Source organism: Neomonachus schauinslandi, chromosome 3 (assembly GCF_002201575.2).
Source record: "Neomonachus schauinslandi chromosome 3, ASM220157v2, whole genome shotgun sequence".
NCBI lineage: Eukaryota > Metazoa > Chordata > Mammalia > Carnivora > Phocidae > Neomonachus > Neomonachus schauinslandi.
The window spans coordinates 128,634,634-128,650,089 of NC_058405.1; the positions used below are offsets into that span (position 1 = coordinate 128,634,634).

The following is a 15,456-nucleotide window of genomic DNA, read 5'->3' on the forward strand; positions in this document are numbered from 1 at the left end:
AACATGCCTTTGACTGGAGCTGCTTTGAGTTAGTGCCCAGCCTTATGCTAGCTGCCTAATCTGAGTCTTGTCTACTATGATGGCTTAGTTTTAATTTCCAAGATATGATCCTAACACAGGACACTAGATGGAGCTAAAATCTCACTTAATGTTTCTCATAAGGCACACTGATCCCATTTCTCCCAAATCAACTGTGATTTAGGTTGTTTTTTACTGTGCCATTTTCACGATCCTCACATATAGACCACAATCAAGAGTGGCATTTGTGTTTGTTTGTTTTGCACAATAGTCTGTAATACGTCTTTAAAAGGTTGGCAAAGAGAAAGGAATGCAAAGGCATTTCAGTGTATTGCCTGCATTAGTCTGCTCTATGTAAACCAAAAGATAAAAAAAAAAAAAAAAAGACTGTGTAACTATTGAGAAAACATTGTAAAGGAAATGCAAAGAAAGGAAATTTTTCATAAGTCATGGAAAGCACTAGCCCAATAGCTTGCTTCTTAATGTTTCTCAGAAAATAGGATGTAAACCAGAACAACTGTTATGTTTCGATTGGCTGTAAAGCCAGGCAAAAGAAATCTGATACTTCAAAATCTATTGCACAAAATCAAACAAGGAAGAAACAAAACCTTTAAAATGAAAGTATCAGATATATAGAAAGTCCAAGTGTTTTGTTTTGTTTTTTTTTTAAAGATTTTATTTATTTGACAGAGAGACACAGCGAGAGAGGGAACACAAGCAGGGGGAGTGGGAGAGGGAGAAGCAGGCTCCCCGCCGAGCAGGGAGCCCGACGCGGGGCTCGATCCCAGGACCCTGGGATCCTGACCTGAGCCGAAGGCAGACGCTTAACGACTGAGCCACCCAGGTGCCCCGAAAGTCCAAGTGTTTTGACAAATACAACAGTTTTGTTGGAGAGGTCAGCTATTTTTCCTAAGCTGTTTCTTTATAGGGGACTAATCCAATTGTTTCTGAGGGAAGAAATTAGGAGCTACAACTCCTAGTTGTAAAAGATACTCTACTAGGCCCTAATATTGTAATATAGTAACTCATATCTTTTGAACTGAAGTTTTCTTAGGCATAGATACCCAGTTTAAAATGATTTTTTAAATGATTTTTAAAAGTGTAGCTTGACTAATGAAAATATTAGTAAGCAAAATTAGGAAGTAACTGAATGAATGAATACACACTTCAGGTATAACTAAGGGTCAAAGATTTAAGGACAAAGCTCTCATTCACCTAGAATAGTCACTGCAGAAATATGGAGGCTGTATCCATTAGGGTGAGATTAAAATCTCAGGCATATTACTGCTCACTTATCTCTATCTACAGCAATTGGTAGAGCTGAGTATTCATATTGGAAATCTTAGAATTATCACTGTGTAATATTAATTTTATAAATTTACCTGCAATCCACTTATTCCCCCTCTTATTGCCCCTTCCAGGAATCTTGACACTCTCCTTTGGTGTTCTCAGGAGTATTTTCGACATAATTATTTCTCAAGAAAAGGAAATTTTGCTTTGAGCATTAAGATGCATACATGGTCCTGCCATATTTATTGAATGGCTTTTAAGTATTTGATTTTAGACTGAAAATATCCACATTGGTTTGGGGGTAATTGTTATCTTCGCAAGTCTTTTTGTAAATCATTCTTCTTGAGAACTTAACCTTTTCAGGACTTAACCAGGTTTTCACGAAACTGTTTGAAAACTTCCATCTAGGGAACTAGAAAGGACTTCTTATAATCTCTGATTCTATGTTTGATATCAGATTCAGTTTTCATTCTCCTCTTTTTCTTCTTCATTAGTGGAAATGTTACCCGTTTCGCGGCAGATGGAGACTGTGTTTAGAACAGCAAAGGGATCAAACTGATCTACTTTCTGTAAATCAATAGGCACAGAAATGCAACCTATTTTAGTGTGAATATTAAGAGAACTCTTCAGTAAAAGATGGATTCTTTGCTAACATTGATATCCAGCCATGGAAAACAGGGTTGGGGCGTGATCTCCCACTGAAGCCTGGGTCCACATTTGTCATTTTTTTGTTATTCTGACATCTGCTGGCTACCGTTTTGAAATGCTCCCAATGCTGCAGTGAACTGTGATGCTTTTGGAACATTTGTTGGAAGTTCCTCATAAATTGTCTCAAGGGCAAGGGCTAAAATCTTATCCTAGCTTTCTTTATTTTCAAGAATATATTGATCAACCAAGGCAAATTTTTCGACGTATTTTAAAATTATGTTTATACCAAAGGTGAATTCTTTGACTAGGTGAACTTTGCTCTTAACATCTTCACCACCCTTCACAAGACTAACAGTCAAGTATCCCAGAATGTACTGCGGAGGACAATTTCCTGATTTATCACAGACCCAACAAGGAACACCCCTCCTTCCAGAAGATACCTAGAGATGATGCTTAAATCCAAAGCCCTCCTTCAATGCTCAGTCGATGATGCATAATGGCCATCATCCTGAGGGTCTGAGACTCAGAACATGTCTACAGAACCAGAACATCTAACACACTGTCGTAGCCTATGATATCAATGTCAAACCTGAGTTCTTTATGCCGAGCCTGGGAAGCTCCGGGCTTCACTGTATTACGCTGATTGGGTCTGTGGGAATATACCGGGCACTTCGTGCATCTCCTTTCTAGATCACTTTGGGTGTTGAAGGACTGGTAGCAAATGTAAATGTCATCTTGTAGAATGAATGAAAACTCACCGTGTGAAAGCCTTTTTTTTTTTTTTTTTTTTATCACTCCGCCATCGTTCACCCGGCACAGGTAGTAAAGCTGAAGCAGCTGGGGCAGCTCAGGCGGTCAAACGTCTCCCCCTGCGTAGAGCGCGGGACTCGACGCAGCACGATCACCACCACGGGAATTGGCGGGAACAGCACTGCCCGAGCCTGCGCCACAGCGCGGCGCGGGCTGGCGCCCTCTGCAGGGGCCGCTGGAAATTGTAGCTCCCACTTGGGGGTTGGTCTGGGCAACCCAGGGGCTCCCGCGGTCTCGGCCCATCATCTCTGGGTTCACTGCTCAGCTGGACGCGAGGAGGCTGCGCGCATTTCAGAAAGAGGAACTTCTGTGGAAAGGTGAGCTTTTGAGCCGACTGAGAATGAACACGCAGAGGAAGAGATACAAAGTACCAGGGCAAGAGAACGGGAGGAGAGGGTCCATGCTCTCTCCAGGAGCACGGCTCTGCCCCCGTCTCCACGCGTTCACCAACCTGGAAGCTCCCAGAGCGATTTTTAATTCATTGCAAATTGCGCGCTGCAAAAACCTGTGTGTACCTGAGGAAAAGAAGGAGGTTAGAAACACAGGGGCAAGTATCAAGCCTATTTGCCTGCCCTGCTTAGGTGTTAACTGCTGCGAGGAGTCAGAGCTCCGTAGAGTATGAATTAACCTTAGATGGAGTTCAAAATTTGCTTATTAGTCTGCAAATCTTAAGGGCCAGAATGGTTCAGAAATTTACCAAAATAAGACGTGATTTCTCTCCGAGTAAAACTGCATTTGATTCTTTCAGAACTAGTAATCTAAATTTCAAAATAGTGAGAAAAATAAACCAGTCAATTGGTATTTGATCCCCCTGTTCATTGCCTATTTGGCACAATGCAAAAAGTTAGTATTACATTTTTTTTGGAGAGGATCTGGCTTAAGAATATTTTTCCCTATCCTAAGATCGTAGGTATATTCTCCTATATCTTCTTTAAGAAATTAAGGTTTATTTTTTCTTTCTTAGACTGGAATGCGTTTTTTTTAAGTCTAGTGAAGAAAAGAACTTGCTGTGGGAGAAAGCCATGGAAGGTCTCAGGGACCCCAGGAAGATAAAATGTATTAAAATATTTACCATGCCTTTCAGGAAGACAGAGATATTGTTGAATTGAAAGAGAAAGAAAAAAGAGGAGGGAGGGAGGAAGGAAGGAAGAAAGGAAAGAGGAAAGAAAAAAAGAAAATAGTAAGGGGTAGAGTAGTGACTGGACCAAAAAAAAAAAAAAATTGAAGAACGAATGAATTTAAAACCATCAAAAGAAATTGGATCTGTCAAGTGCAGGGCAGGAAAGAAAAATGAAAAACAAAAATTATTATAAATAAAGAAATACAAAGAAACTTGGAAAAAATATTTGTTATTAATCAGCTCTGGCTGTCAAAATAGAATACCGTAGACTGGGTGCCTTAACAGAGATTTATTTCTCACATTTCTGGAGGTTGGTAAGTCCAAGATCAAGATTCAGTTTTTTGGTAAGGGCTCTCTTCCTGGCTTCCAGAAGGCTTTTCACTGTATTCTTACATGGTGGAGAGAGGAAGCATGGTCTCTGGTGCCTCTTACAAGCGCACTAATCCCAACAGGAGGGTCACACCTTCATGATTTCTTTGAAATCTGTTTATCTCCCCAAGGCTCGATCTCCAGTTGCCATCACATTGGGCATTAGGGCTTCAACATATGAATTCTGGAGGGACATAATTCAGTCCATACCATTCCACTCCTGGCTATACAACATTAATGCCATTCTCATTTACAAAATGCATGCATGCCATTCCAGCAGCCTCTAAATTCTAAACTCTTTCCAGCATCAATTCTAAAGTCAAAGTCCAAAGTCTCATATAAATATCAAAATCAAACATGAGTGAGACTCAAGGTATGATTCATCAGAAGCAAAATTCCTTTCCAGCTGTGAACTTGTATGAGGTTGTATTTAAGGGCAAAATCAAGCACATTAGCAATGGGATGAAGGGAATAAGAATAGTGATCATGAAAGAAAGGCAAAAATAAGAAGAAAGAGGACAGGCAGTGATATATGATGGCAATGTGCTTTTTAATTTAAAAGTGTAATTAACAATTCTTTCAAACTGAGCTCCAACAGAAAATCAAAACAATAAAATGGAAAGAAAGGAAGAAAAAAAAAAAACCCTTAACATTTGATGTTTACTACTGGGAATTCTGAATGTTTTATTTAATACTTTGAAAAATGAACATATTGAACATCTTAATTTATTGGGCCTCCTAGGGAGAAGGGAACCCCCCTCCCAGATATTTCTAAATGTGAAAATCTTTCATTACTTATTCATGTACTATTTATTGTTAATATTATCTAATACTGTACTACTACTATTATGTCCCTACAATGCATTGACACAGTGACTCTTGTTTATCTTGCTTGTTCTTCCAAGTGTGCTTTCCAACTGAAGATTCATGTCTTCCAATTGTACTAGAATATTCTCAGCCTTACCTCCTTGGTGTTGTTTCTCCAACACTTCCTCAGTGTCTTTCTCATGCATTCCTGTTAGAGATACATTAGATCCTCTCACTAAATCAGTCATTTGACATCTATTTCTGAACTTCTTTTTTGTGTTTTCACTCTTTATCTTACTAGCTCATCTATGTCTGCTGTGCATTTTTTTAAGATAAAAAAGAAAATAATACTTTCTTTGACTGTGTTCCTTTTCAACCTAAAAAAAAAAATCTGTTAAATTTTTAATTTCAATAATTACATTTTTAATACCTGATATTTAGAACTAGTTGTTTTTCATATTGTCCTGATCTTTGTTTCATGTTTACCTTTTTCCTATGCTTTTGAGAATCTGCAAAATTACTTAAGGTCATCTCAGATACACTATTTTGTATTGTATCTGAAGTGACCATCTTGTGAATTTTGATTTTTTAATCTATTGCTCTTATCATTCTTTTCCTCATTGGTTTTGGAATTTTGGTTTGTAGGCCCAGCTATGATGGCATTTGTCTCCCCTTCCTTCCCTCTCTGTGCTCCTCTTGTCTGGTTTTGGGTGTCTCAATTTGGTGTTTATAATCCTGTGTATATAACCAGATATTTTATTGTCAGCTTAGCACTTACATCTTCTGGAGTTAGTGGGGAAACCTCAGATTAAGTCATGGCCTAGCAAGTGGCTTGGTACTTGATCTTAATGGGAAGATTTTTCTGTTTGTTTTTTTCCCTCATATTCTTTTTTTTTTTTTTTAAGATTTTATTTATTTATTTGACAGAGAGAGACACAGCAAGAGAGGGAACACAAGCAGGGGAAGTGGGAGAAGGAGAAGCAGGCTTCCCTCTGAGCAGGGAGCCCGATGCGGGGCTCGATCCCAGGACCCTGGAATCATGACCTGAAAGGATAGTCTTTCTTTCTTTTTTTTTTTTTTTAAAGATTTTATTTATTTGACAGAGCACAAGCAGAGGGAGAGAGAGGGAGAAGCAGGCTCCCCGCTGAGCAAGGAGCCCGATGTGGGACTTGATCCTAGGACCCTGGGATCATGACCGGAGCTGAAGGCAGACGCTTAACGCCTGAGCCACCCAGGCGCCCCTCCCTCATATTCTTAGGTATGCCTCTTTATATAAGTCATTTGCTTGGGAAAATTATAGCTTTTCTTTGCTACCCATTCATAGGCCTGGATCCAAACTGAACCCAGATTCAGTGTCTACCTCACTGAGGCATTTTAAATCTCTGCTTCCCCCATCTATTGTGCCTGTTGCTGGACACAAAGCCCAAACACCTGAAGTTTCAACCCTGCTTTCTGTTTTTCACATCTGATATTTCATCGCTGGTTCCATAGACATTTATCTTATTTTTAAGGATTGCTTTACTTTAAAAATTCTCCTTTTCCAGACTTTCTCTATAATTGATATTTTTGCTTAATGTTTGGAACTGTCTCAGTGAACTGTGTCTGGTGTCTCAGGCTTCTTTTTCATTAAAACAAAACAAAACAAAATCACGTAAAGCTTAAAGTAACACTGAAGAGATTCTTTTCATCATCTGAAAGAAATTCTTCCCTCAAAGTCTTAAATGTATAGCTATATTTTAGTCTCCATTCTAAAATCTTTCATGAGAGTGATGTTTCAAAAATTATTTTCCTAAATTTGTACAAATTATTTTTAATCTGCTAGTTGCTGGTCAAGATTTTTAAAGTTTAAAATGATATAACTTTTAGAAGAGTTAAGTCACTTTTTTGTCTTTTGATGACATACTAGCAAAAGGGTATTTGCAAATGATACTGCTTATAAAGAGAGACTTATTTTTAGTAGCTTAGTCAAACTTATTTTCATGGATTTATTTTGTAAAAATAAAACTTGGGGTTGAATATGCTTTATCTGAGTCATTAATTTGGGATAATCTTTTCACTGGAAAGTACAATGTCACACCAACCCTTGTCAAAATATAAAATTTTGAAAGTGCATTAAAAATAATGTAGTACTTATAATTTTGCATGAATATTTTGGTCACAGAGAGAGAAATCTATTTTAAATTAATAAGAAATATCTTCTCAAATGTGTAGTAGTTACTTGTTATGTGAGTTTTTATAGCAATGCTGTTAAAATATTCATTTCTATGAATCATCTTTTTCAGATATTTGTCATAAGGGTATTTATTTATTCATTCGTGTCTAACATGTTTAGAGAATACAAAGTACATACTTTCTCAACAAAAAAGTTGCCAACTTTATCTTCATAAAAGGTAGTACTGTTGGAATTAAAGATAGTAAAAAGATACCATTTTACTCCCTAAAAGGCACAATCGAAATAAATTCCTATATTAGATTAAATTGCATTTGGCTGATTTAGTCCTCTTTCGGTCTTTAGCCATTAGCTATCTCTGATTTCATGTCCCTTAATTTTCAAATTCTTTCAGTTAATTTGACAAGCAGTAAGTAACAAATAATATAATTACAAACCTTCTAAGCCATTTTAGTAGTCTTTAGCTTAGTGTTTTAATCTGAAATTATACTTAAAGAATAATCTAATCATAAACTAGATACATAGAAACAAAGCTGACCAAGTTCACATGAATTATATATAAAAAGAACACGGGATCAGAGTCAGAGACCTGAATTTGTATTCTGTCTTCACCACTTAGTGCCTCTGTGACCTTAGGAAAGCTGAAGTCTCAGTTTCATCATCTGTGAAATACTGGAAGTAACACATAACTCCTAGGTTTATTGGAGGATAAAATGAGATAATGTAAAATCATTGACCCAATGCTTTTCCTATATCAGGGACTCTCTCAGTGATGATTATATCAGATATGAGAGTTAAAGATTATCTATTTGATTTCTTGGAACAAAAGTATCTAAACAAATGGCCTTTGTATTTTAGTCAATATTCCCCCCCCCCCCCCGCCTTTTTTTTTGACTACTTACTATGAGACCTGTATAGTCTTAGTTTGGAAGTGCAAACATGAGCTTGAATTCTATGCTGGTGAGGAAGAACATTTATACTTAGAAAATTTTCCTAATTTCTAGTAAAGGTCAGATAGGATTTAGTCATGGGAATAAGAACCAGGATATAAGATAATCAGACATTAAGAAAACTATTATCTCAGTTTCTTGCTCTCTGTCTCTCTTTCTGGGTTCATATTTTCTCTCATCTCTACTTCTCCTTGTGGGTCAGCTTCTTTCATCTTTCTCCTGGCACATCAAATTTCTTTGTTCCAGTTGCTCATGTCAGTCCAGTGACGGCCACATTAGACTCTTTCAATGCAGGGACTGTACCTCTAATCTCTCTGGGTAATGACTCTGCAGTCCTTGGAGACAAATTCCCATTGACCCTGTTTTAGTTGACTGTCCATCTACTTCATTTGGCTGTGGCAGGTGGCAAGGTCATGGAGTAGGCTACTTATTCAGAAGAAACTGAGAGCATCCAAGGATCTAAGGATGTGATCTGTACAGGCAGGAATGAGTTAGTTTCTAACTACTAATAAATATTCCAAAGAAGGGGAAGTGTATTATTCAGAGAAAAGGGAGTTTTAAAAAAAGCCAGAGCATAGGCTGATTGAAATAAGATCAACCATGCCATATCTGACTTCATCTAAATTTTCTCACATCAAAATATCTTATTATAATGCAGTGACAAAAGAGAAATATTTATGAGTGTTGAATAAACTATTACATGAATCTAAGAACTCCCTGGCAAAGAGTTTTGGTATCTTGATAAAATGTTATAATTGTTCAAAACCTTCTTTTTTTTTTTAAGATTTTATTTTATTTATTTGTCAGAGAGAAAGAGCACAAGGAGGGGAAGTGGCAGGCAGAGGGAGAAACGGACTCCCTGCTGAGCAAGGAGCCTGATGCAGGACTGATCCCAGGACTCTGGGATCATGACCTAAGCCAAAGGCAGCCACCCAACCAACTGAGCCACCCAGGCGTCCCGTTCAAAACCTTCTTTAGACACCTTTATAAATTATATTTTTTTGTGAACTCACTTGCTTCAGTCATCTTGCTGAATGAACAAAGACAAAACATTTGGCTTCACTCTACTCCAGAGATACAAATTGTTCCTAGAACCACAGCCAAATAGAAACTATTGGTTTGAAAGATGAACAGGTGAGAGCCTGTGTGTATGTATTTTTAAATATATATATGTTTATACAACAATATTTGAGGAAGGATTTATGGTAGCTCATTCAATATTGCATCAGAAAATATTACTTTACTAGGAGAAAGTATTTCAAACAGCATGTCCTACTGAAAGTGGATAAAGGGCATCACTCTACATTACACACAAAAGAATCAATAGTATTATCTGGAATTTAGATCTAGGAAAAAAGAAGTGACATTCAAGGATAAAGGATAAGTTGGACAGAAGTAGAAACATAATTTGGATTCTTAACACCAACTAATTCTGGTTTAATTTAAAACATGGCAGCCAATTCAGAGAGGGGAACTTACCTAAATTAAAAGAAAAAAAAAAACCATTTCAGACTGTGTGCCAATCAGGAGAATTAATATATGATTTACATGCTGAAAATTACTTCTTTTTTTGAACAAAATTACCTGTAGTAAAGTTTCAGATCAACTAATACTGAATGTCTACCATATATTAGATTCCATACTAAGTTTCGAGGATAAAGAATTAAGCGACTGCCTTCGGCTCAGGTCATGATCCTGGAGTCCCGGGATCGAGTCCCGCATCGGGCTCCCTGCTCGGCGGGGGGTCTGCTTCTCCCTCTGACCCTCCCCCCTCTCATGTGCTCTCTCTCTCATTCTCTCTCTCAAATAAAATCTAAAAAAAAAAAAAAAGAATTAATAAAAGTTGCAATGCCTTCCTCTAAGGATTTTAAATGAGAATATTAGATGAGTAGAACATGAATACACATAATTATTAGTTCACTGTTACTTTCAGAATGATAGGAGCCATGTATACAGTACCAAAAAAATATGAAGAAAGTTATGTTGAAACTACCAGTGTGTAAACCACAGTTTGATTACTAATCCTATAGGTTTCAGGTTTATGAAGACTGGAGATTTCACCATAAATCCTGATGTTGCCTTGCTGAGGTGAAAAGAATTGACAACAGGTTTCTTTTCTTTGGAGTATCAAAACCTTAGGCCAAATGCTTGAGGTGTTAAATATTAAATCAAAACCCAGTCAATGGATAAAGGAGGTTTTTGTTTGTTTGTTTGTTTTTTATAGTAGGGCCTTCCCATGCATCTGACATCAAGCTTGGTAGACAATTACCTACTTCACGCCTTGTGCATGGAAAGGGTTCCCTTTCAACATGACCCCACTTGGGACTCCTGTTTGTGACAGATCTAAGGCAATGTTCCTGGCTTTCTTGTACCTATTTTTCATTCCATAGTCCCAGTTTATTCTTGCCTATGACGTTGTATGGTTTTCTTCTTATGACCTTATACTCTAGATAACATTTGAAGGCTCTCCCTCATTTGTGTGCTCGAACTTGGCATCCATGATTCCCTTTATTTTGTCTTGATGACCTAATTCTCCCTAAACTTTTTCCAGTAGTTTCATGTCTGTCTACATTATTATATATCAATAGTGACATACAATTTTTTATGCCTTGATTACCTGGCCCAGATTTTGTCCCTTTCTCCTTGCAGCTTCCCATAAAAATTTTGGGATTATATTAGGGATATCTAATAGTTCTCCCGTATTGCTCAAAATCTGCTTTATATTTGGTTATTAGATCAAGGTTTAACAAACTTTAAGCAAAAGCTATATTTATTTTTATTCTCACTGTATCTACAGATTCCATCAAACCCACCCCCCTCCTTCTCCTAGTGCTGGTGTGAAGCATCTTGGGATAAGTCTGTGATTAGAAGCTTAACTTGGACATGTTCAGTAAATACCTGTTAACAGTAGTGCGAGTGAATGGTTTGGTAGACAATGGAAGCCATAGGGTAAGTTCCTAAATACCAGTCTCTCCTCTCACTGCAATGTTTTGTCTCTGCTTAGATATTTGACTAACAAATGTCATTAAAAATACAAGTATTATTTAGGAGAATAATTCCTAAGGTTGTCAAATAATCCTAAGGAATTATTTGACAACCTCAATTATGATTACATACATTAGTAATACTTTGTTGACATTTCCACTGAGAGCACATGTAGAACACAGGACAAAGATATGAATAGATGGGAGGCAACGTTAGAGGGAAGTGAATGGAAGGATTTTTTTGATACCACGTACACTAATTACTGAGACTGAGCAATTAGGAAATTTCTGTCCTAATCTTAGATTTGCCTCTGACTATAATTGGCAAACCATTGAATCCATGTTTTCTAAATTTTCTTTTGAAAATAAAAGAAATTAGGTTTGATACTTGAAGTGCCTTTGCTCACCCTGTGCAAATTTTGGCATGGGGGTTAGAGCTTCCTTCTTTGCTTTAGGTTATTTTTTACTAAAAATAAAAATATTTTTATTGCTTTAAACATTCCACTGAAATGATAGCAATTTATAAATCATGAAAAGGACAAAGTAAAATATAGAACACCAAAAATATTGTAAACACTTTTGGGGTGTGGGGGTTACTTGTATTTAAGTATCTTTTTTTATTATTATGTTATGTTAATCACCATATATTACATCATTAGTTTTTGATGTAGTGTTCCATGATTCATTGTTTGCATATAATACCCAGTGCTCCATGCAGAACATGCCCTCTTTAATACCCATCACCAGGCTAACCCATCCCCCCACCCCCATCTCCTCAAGTATCCTTTTTAATATGGGATATTAGTAAGAAGCACAGAGTGCAAAAATACAGATTCAGCAATTGTATACATTAGTGGCATTGAACACCCTGAGTGCTTGCATTTCATATTCTTTCCATATTCTTCTAATTTTTAGTTATTCAATTCTCTCACATTCTGAACTCCCACTCTTCTAGTCAAGGATTTATAAACCATATATAATAAGGCATAAATATATGATAGAAGTTGAATTTCTTACTCCACTCAAGAACACATTCATTTAAGCAGGGTCAAGTGTTTAAGCCATATGACTGGCATTCAGTGTGGAAATATCAAGAATCAGCCCATGGTTAAAAAGTTTTCTTTTTCTCTTTAATAGCAGGATCTTCCAATGCAACTGAAATCAAGCATTGGCAATTAAGTCTTTCATGCTAAGACAATGCTATTCTTAAATTCATTATCTGTTCTCTTATATTTCAGAAAAACTTGTATATGAATTATCCATAGCATAAAATTTGCTTAAATGTTGTATTTTTCATGTCATAGTTACAAAGTTATTTTAATAGGACAAAACACAAAATGTATAAAAATTGAAGTAAATTGAATTTGACTTTACCTATGCTATCTGAACCTAAGACATAGTAGACAAATCAATTTTTTTTTTACTTTTATGCATTTATATGCTAAATGGGAGAGGAGAAACATTACTTTAAATCTAGAGAGTCTGAGTATATTATACAATGGAGTTTAGAGTGTTGGACTGTTTTGAGGGCCGTGTCATCTTGGCAGTTTTCAAAGGTGGTATGGAAGTCTGGGCCTGAGGAAATGGTCCTGTGTAAATAGTGTAAGCACTGACCAGAAAGGCAAAAAGTGATGGAGAATAACAGAGCAGTGGATGCTGACCATTTTTAATCCCTTCATTGTAGATTTATTGGTCTTAGTTTCTGTGGCCTGGGAAAATTAATTTTATTGGTATTCCCTGTTCATATTTTTCCTTTTATTTCTAGTATATTATCTGTACACAATAACACAAGATAACAGTTTGCAAATAGGGTATTAAAAAGCTTAGAGAACTTAATTTGATTTACCTTTGAGATTTATTACCTTGAAAAAAAAGAGGCATAGGAGAGAGATTCAAGAACTTCATTGTACAACAAATTGAATGAGACCGAGAGCTGAGATTTTAGAATATAAATTAATTGATTAATATGTAATCTGGTTGTAAACAAACATAATGTACTTATCTGTGTTTATCTCCATTAAGGATAGATAATTTCTGCTTGAGAAGTATGCCTACAAATTAAAAATACAGTATAAGCATTGTTCTATCTTTTCACAAATATGAATACGTGTGTTCCTACTATTTAAAAAAATGCTTCACTAATAAAGTCTGAGCTGCGGCTCTGATGGGCAATCGAATTAAACTCCCATCACAAGACAAAATGATCGTCCTATCCATTCATAACTGTAACACTCAATATCATTGCTGACTATATATGGTGTGGACTTCTAAGTTAGCTTTATAGAAGCCTGAATTTAACAATAGTTATGTTGGTATATATGTGACTTTGTATATTTCATTAAAAATATATAAATTTGCCATTATCCCATACTCAAAATCTTAGGCGTAATTCACAAGAGTTAAAACTTAAAATGAGGGGCTCCTGGGTGGCTCAGTCGTTAAGTGTCGGGCTTTGGCTCAGGTCATGGTCCCAGGGTCCTGGGATCGAGCCCTGCATCGGGCTCCTTGCTCGGCGGGAAGCCTGCTTCTCCCTCTCCCATTCCCCCTGCTTGTGTTCCTTCTCTAGCTATGTCTCTCTCTGTCAAATAAATAAAAATCTTTAAAACAACAACAACAACAACAAAAAACTTAAAATGATGTGTGCAAAGGGGAATGCAAAGGAGTTTTAAGTTATTTTTCAGATTTAAGGTAAAGCTTTTTGACCACACTTTAACAGGTGCTATATTGTTATTTTTAAAGCATCACTGGAATGTATTCCATTTGAAAATATAAAGACTTTCTGCTGAAAGCTGAAACCACTGAAAGTAGCAAAGGCCATCCAGAAAACGGTCTTTTTACTGATGGACTGCTACCTTACTTAGAGACTATTAATTTGAAATGATTATAACACAGTGTGAAAACTATTATATTTATAAAACATCAAGCCTGGTTCCTTTGTAAAAAGTCTCACCAGTCTGAGATTTTAAATATAAATTATTCAATAGCTACTTCTTTTTTGTACTTTTTAAGTGATTATGCACTGTAAATATGGGGTGGTTTCAAAATAAAAAATTCACAGGGGACTACAGCTTCCAACTAAGATGGAGTGGAGTAACACGATCTACACTTTCACAAGAAAACAAAACAACTTTCTCTCTCTATATATTTCAATTATTGGAAACCAGATAACACAGGACAGTGATCCCATCCTAATCCCTCCTGCCTACCTCTAGCTCGGGTTTTATCCTAAATTTTGAAATGGAAAAATTAATTCTGCAAGCACCTACTTTATCTGCCAGTCTTCCATGGCTGACAAGGCTCCTAAGAATATATACAGAGCACAAGAGTAAGAAATTATGGAGAAAATAGCATTAATTATTTGAAATATAATTCTGCTCAGGCTGTTAAGATGAAGATGTCAGGCACATATTTGGGTGCTGGTTGGGGCCTCTGATCTTTCAGCAGATCAAATGGTCAGATGGTTGTTTGGTAGATTTTTCTGGTTGTGTTTCTCATATGATATCTGTTCTAAATTATTCTTTGTTCTAAATCTATCATCTCTTGTTACTCTCCTTGAAACTGTCAACAGAAAGCAAAACTTCCTTATGGTTTGATAACAATTATTTTGGTAACTATGACTAGGAGCAAAAAAGTAGAGGTGAATGAAATATTTTTAGTATAGTTGGCCAAAGTCTGAGTGAACTACTACAGTTGCCCAAGGGAAATTGTGCTTAATAAAGAGCTGTTGCAAATTGGTGCTAATTACCATCATTTACATTTTCATAGATAATAATCAAGGACAAAAATGATACAATTAATGATATTTTCATCTCTTTTATAGAGATGAGACTTCTAGAAGATTAAATAAATACATAAGTTAAGTAGCCAAAGAATAGGATTTGATTTTCAGAACCTCGGCCTGTGATTCAGGAATTATTTGATCCTAGAAAAGACAATGAATATGTTTGGTGGGAGAACCTATAACTTGATCGAATTTAATTTGATCGATAACTTGATTAAATGTAATGGGGTTGATAAGATCATATGGTCATTTTCAAATGTTAATATAATTCAAATCAATAATGCATTTTAAATATAAAATTTAACAAATTTTAAATTTAATTCACTTAAAAATAAAATTTGTTTAAAGATAAATTTATTTAAAAATAAAATTTAGAAAAAAATAACATAAGATTTAGGTGTGTCAAATCCAAAAGATTTAAACTAAGAAAAGGAAAACTGTGGTTACAAGCAGGGCTTTTTGATATGCTCAGATTTTTAAATATGAATTTATAAATGATGTGTAAGAAG

The 15,456-nt window shown here is 36.1% G+C and overlaps 1 pseudogene; it reads right to left on the reverse strand.

The window, feature by feature from the left end:
- Positions 1-1,616: 1,616 nt before the first annotated feature.
- LOC110592114 lies at positions 1,617-11,861 on the reverse strand (annotated as a pseudogene).
- Positions 11,862-15,456: the final 3,595 nt, after the last annotated feature.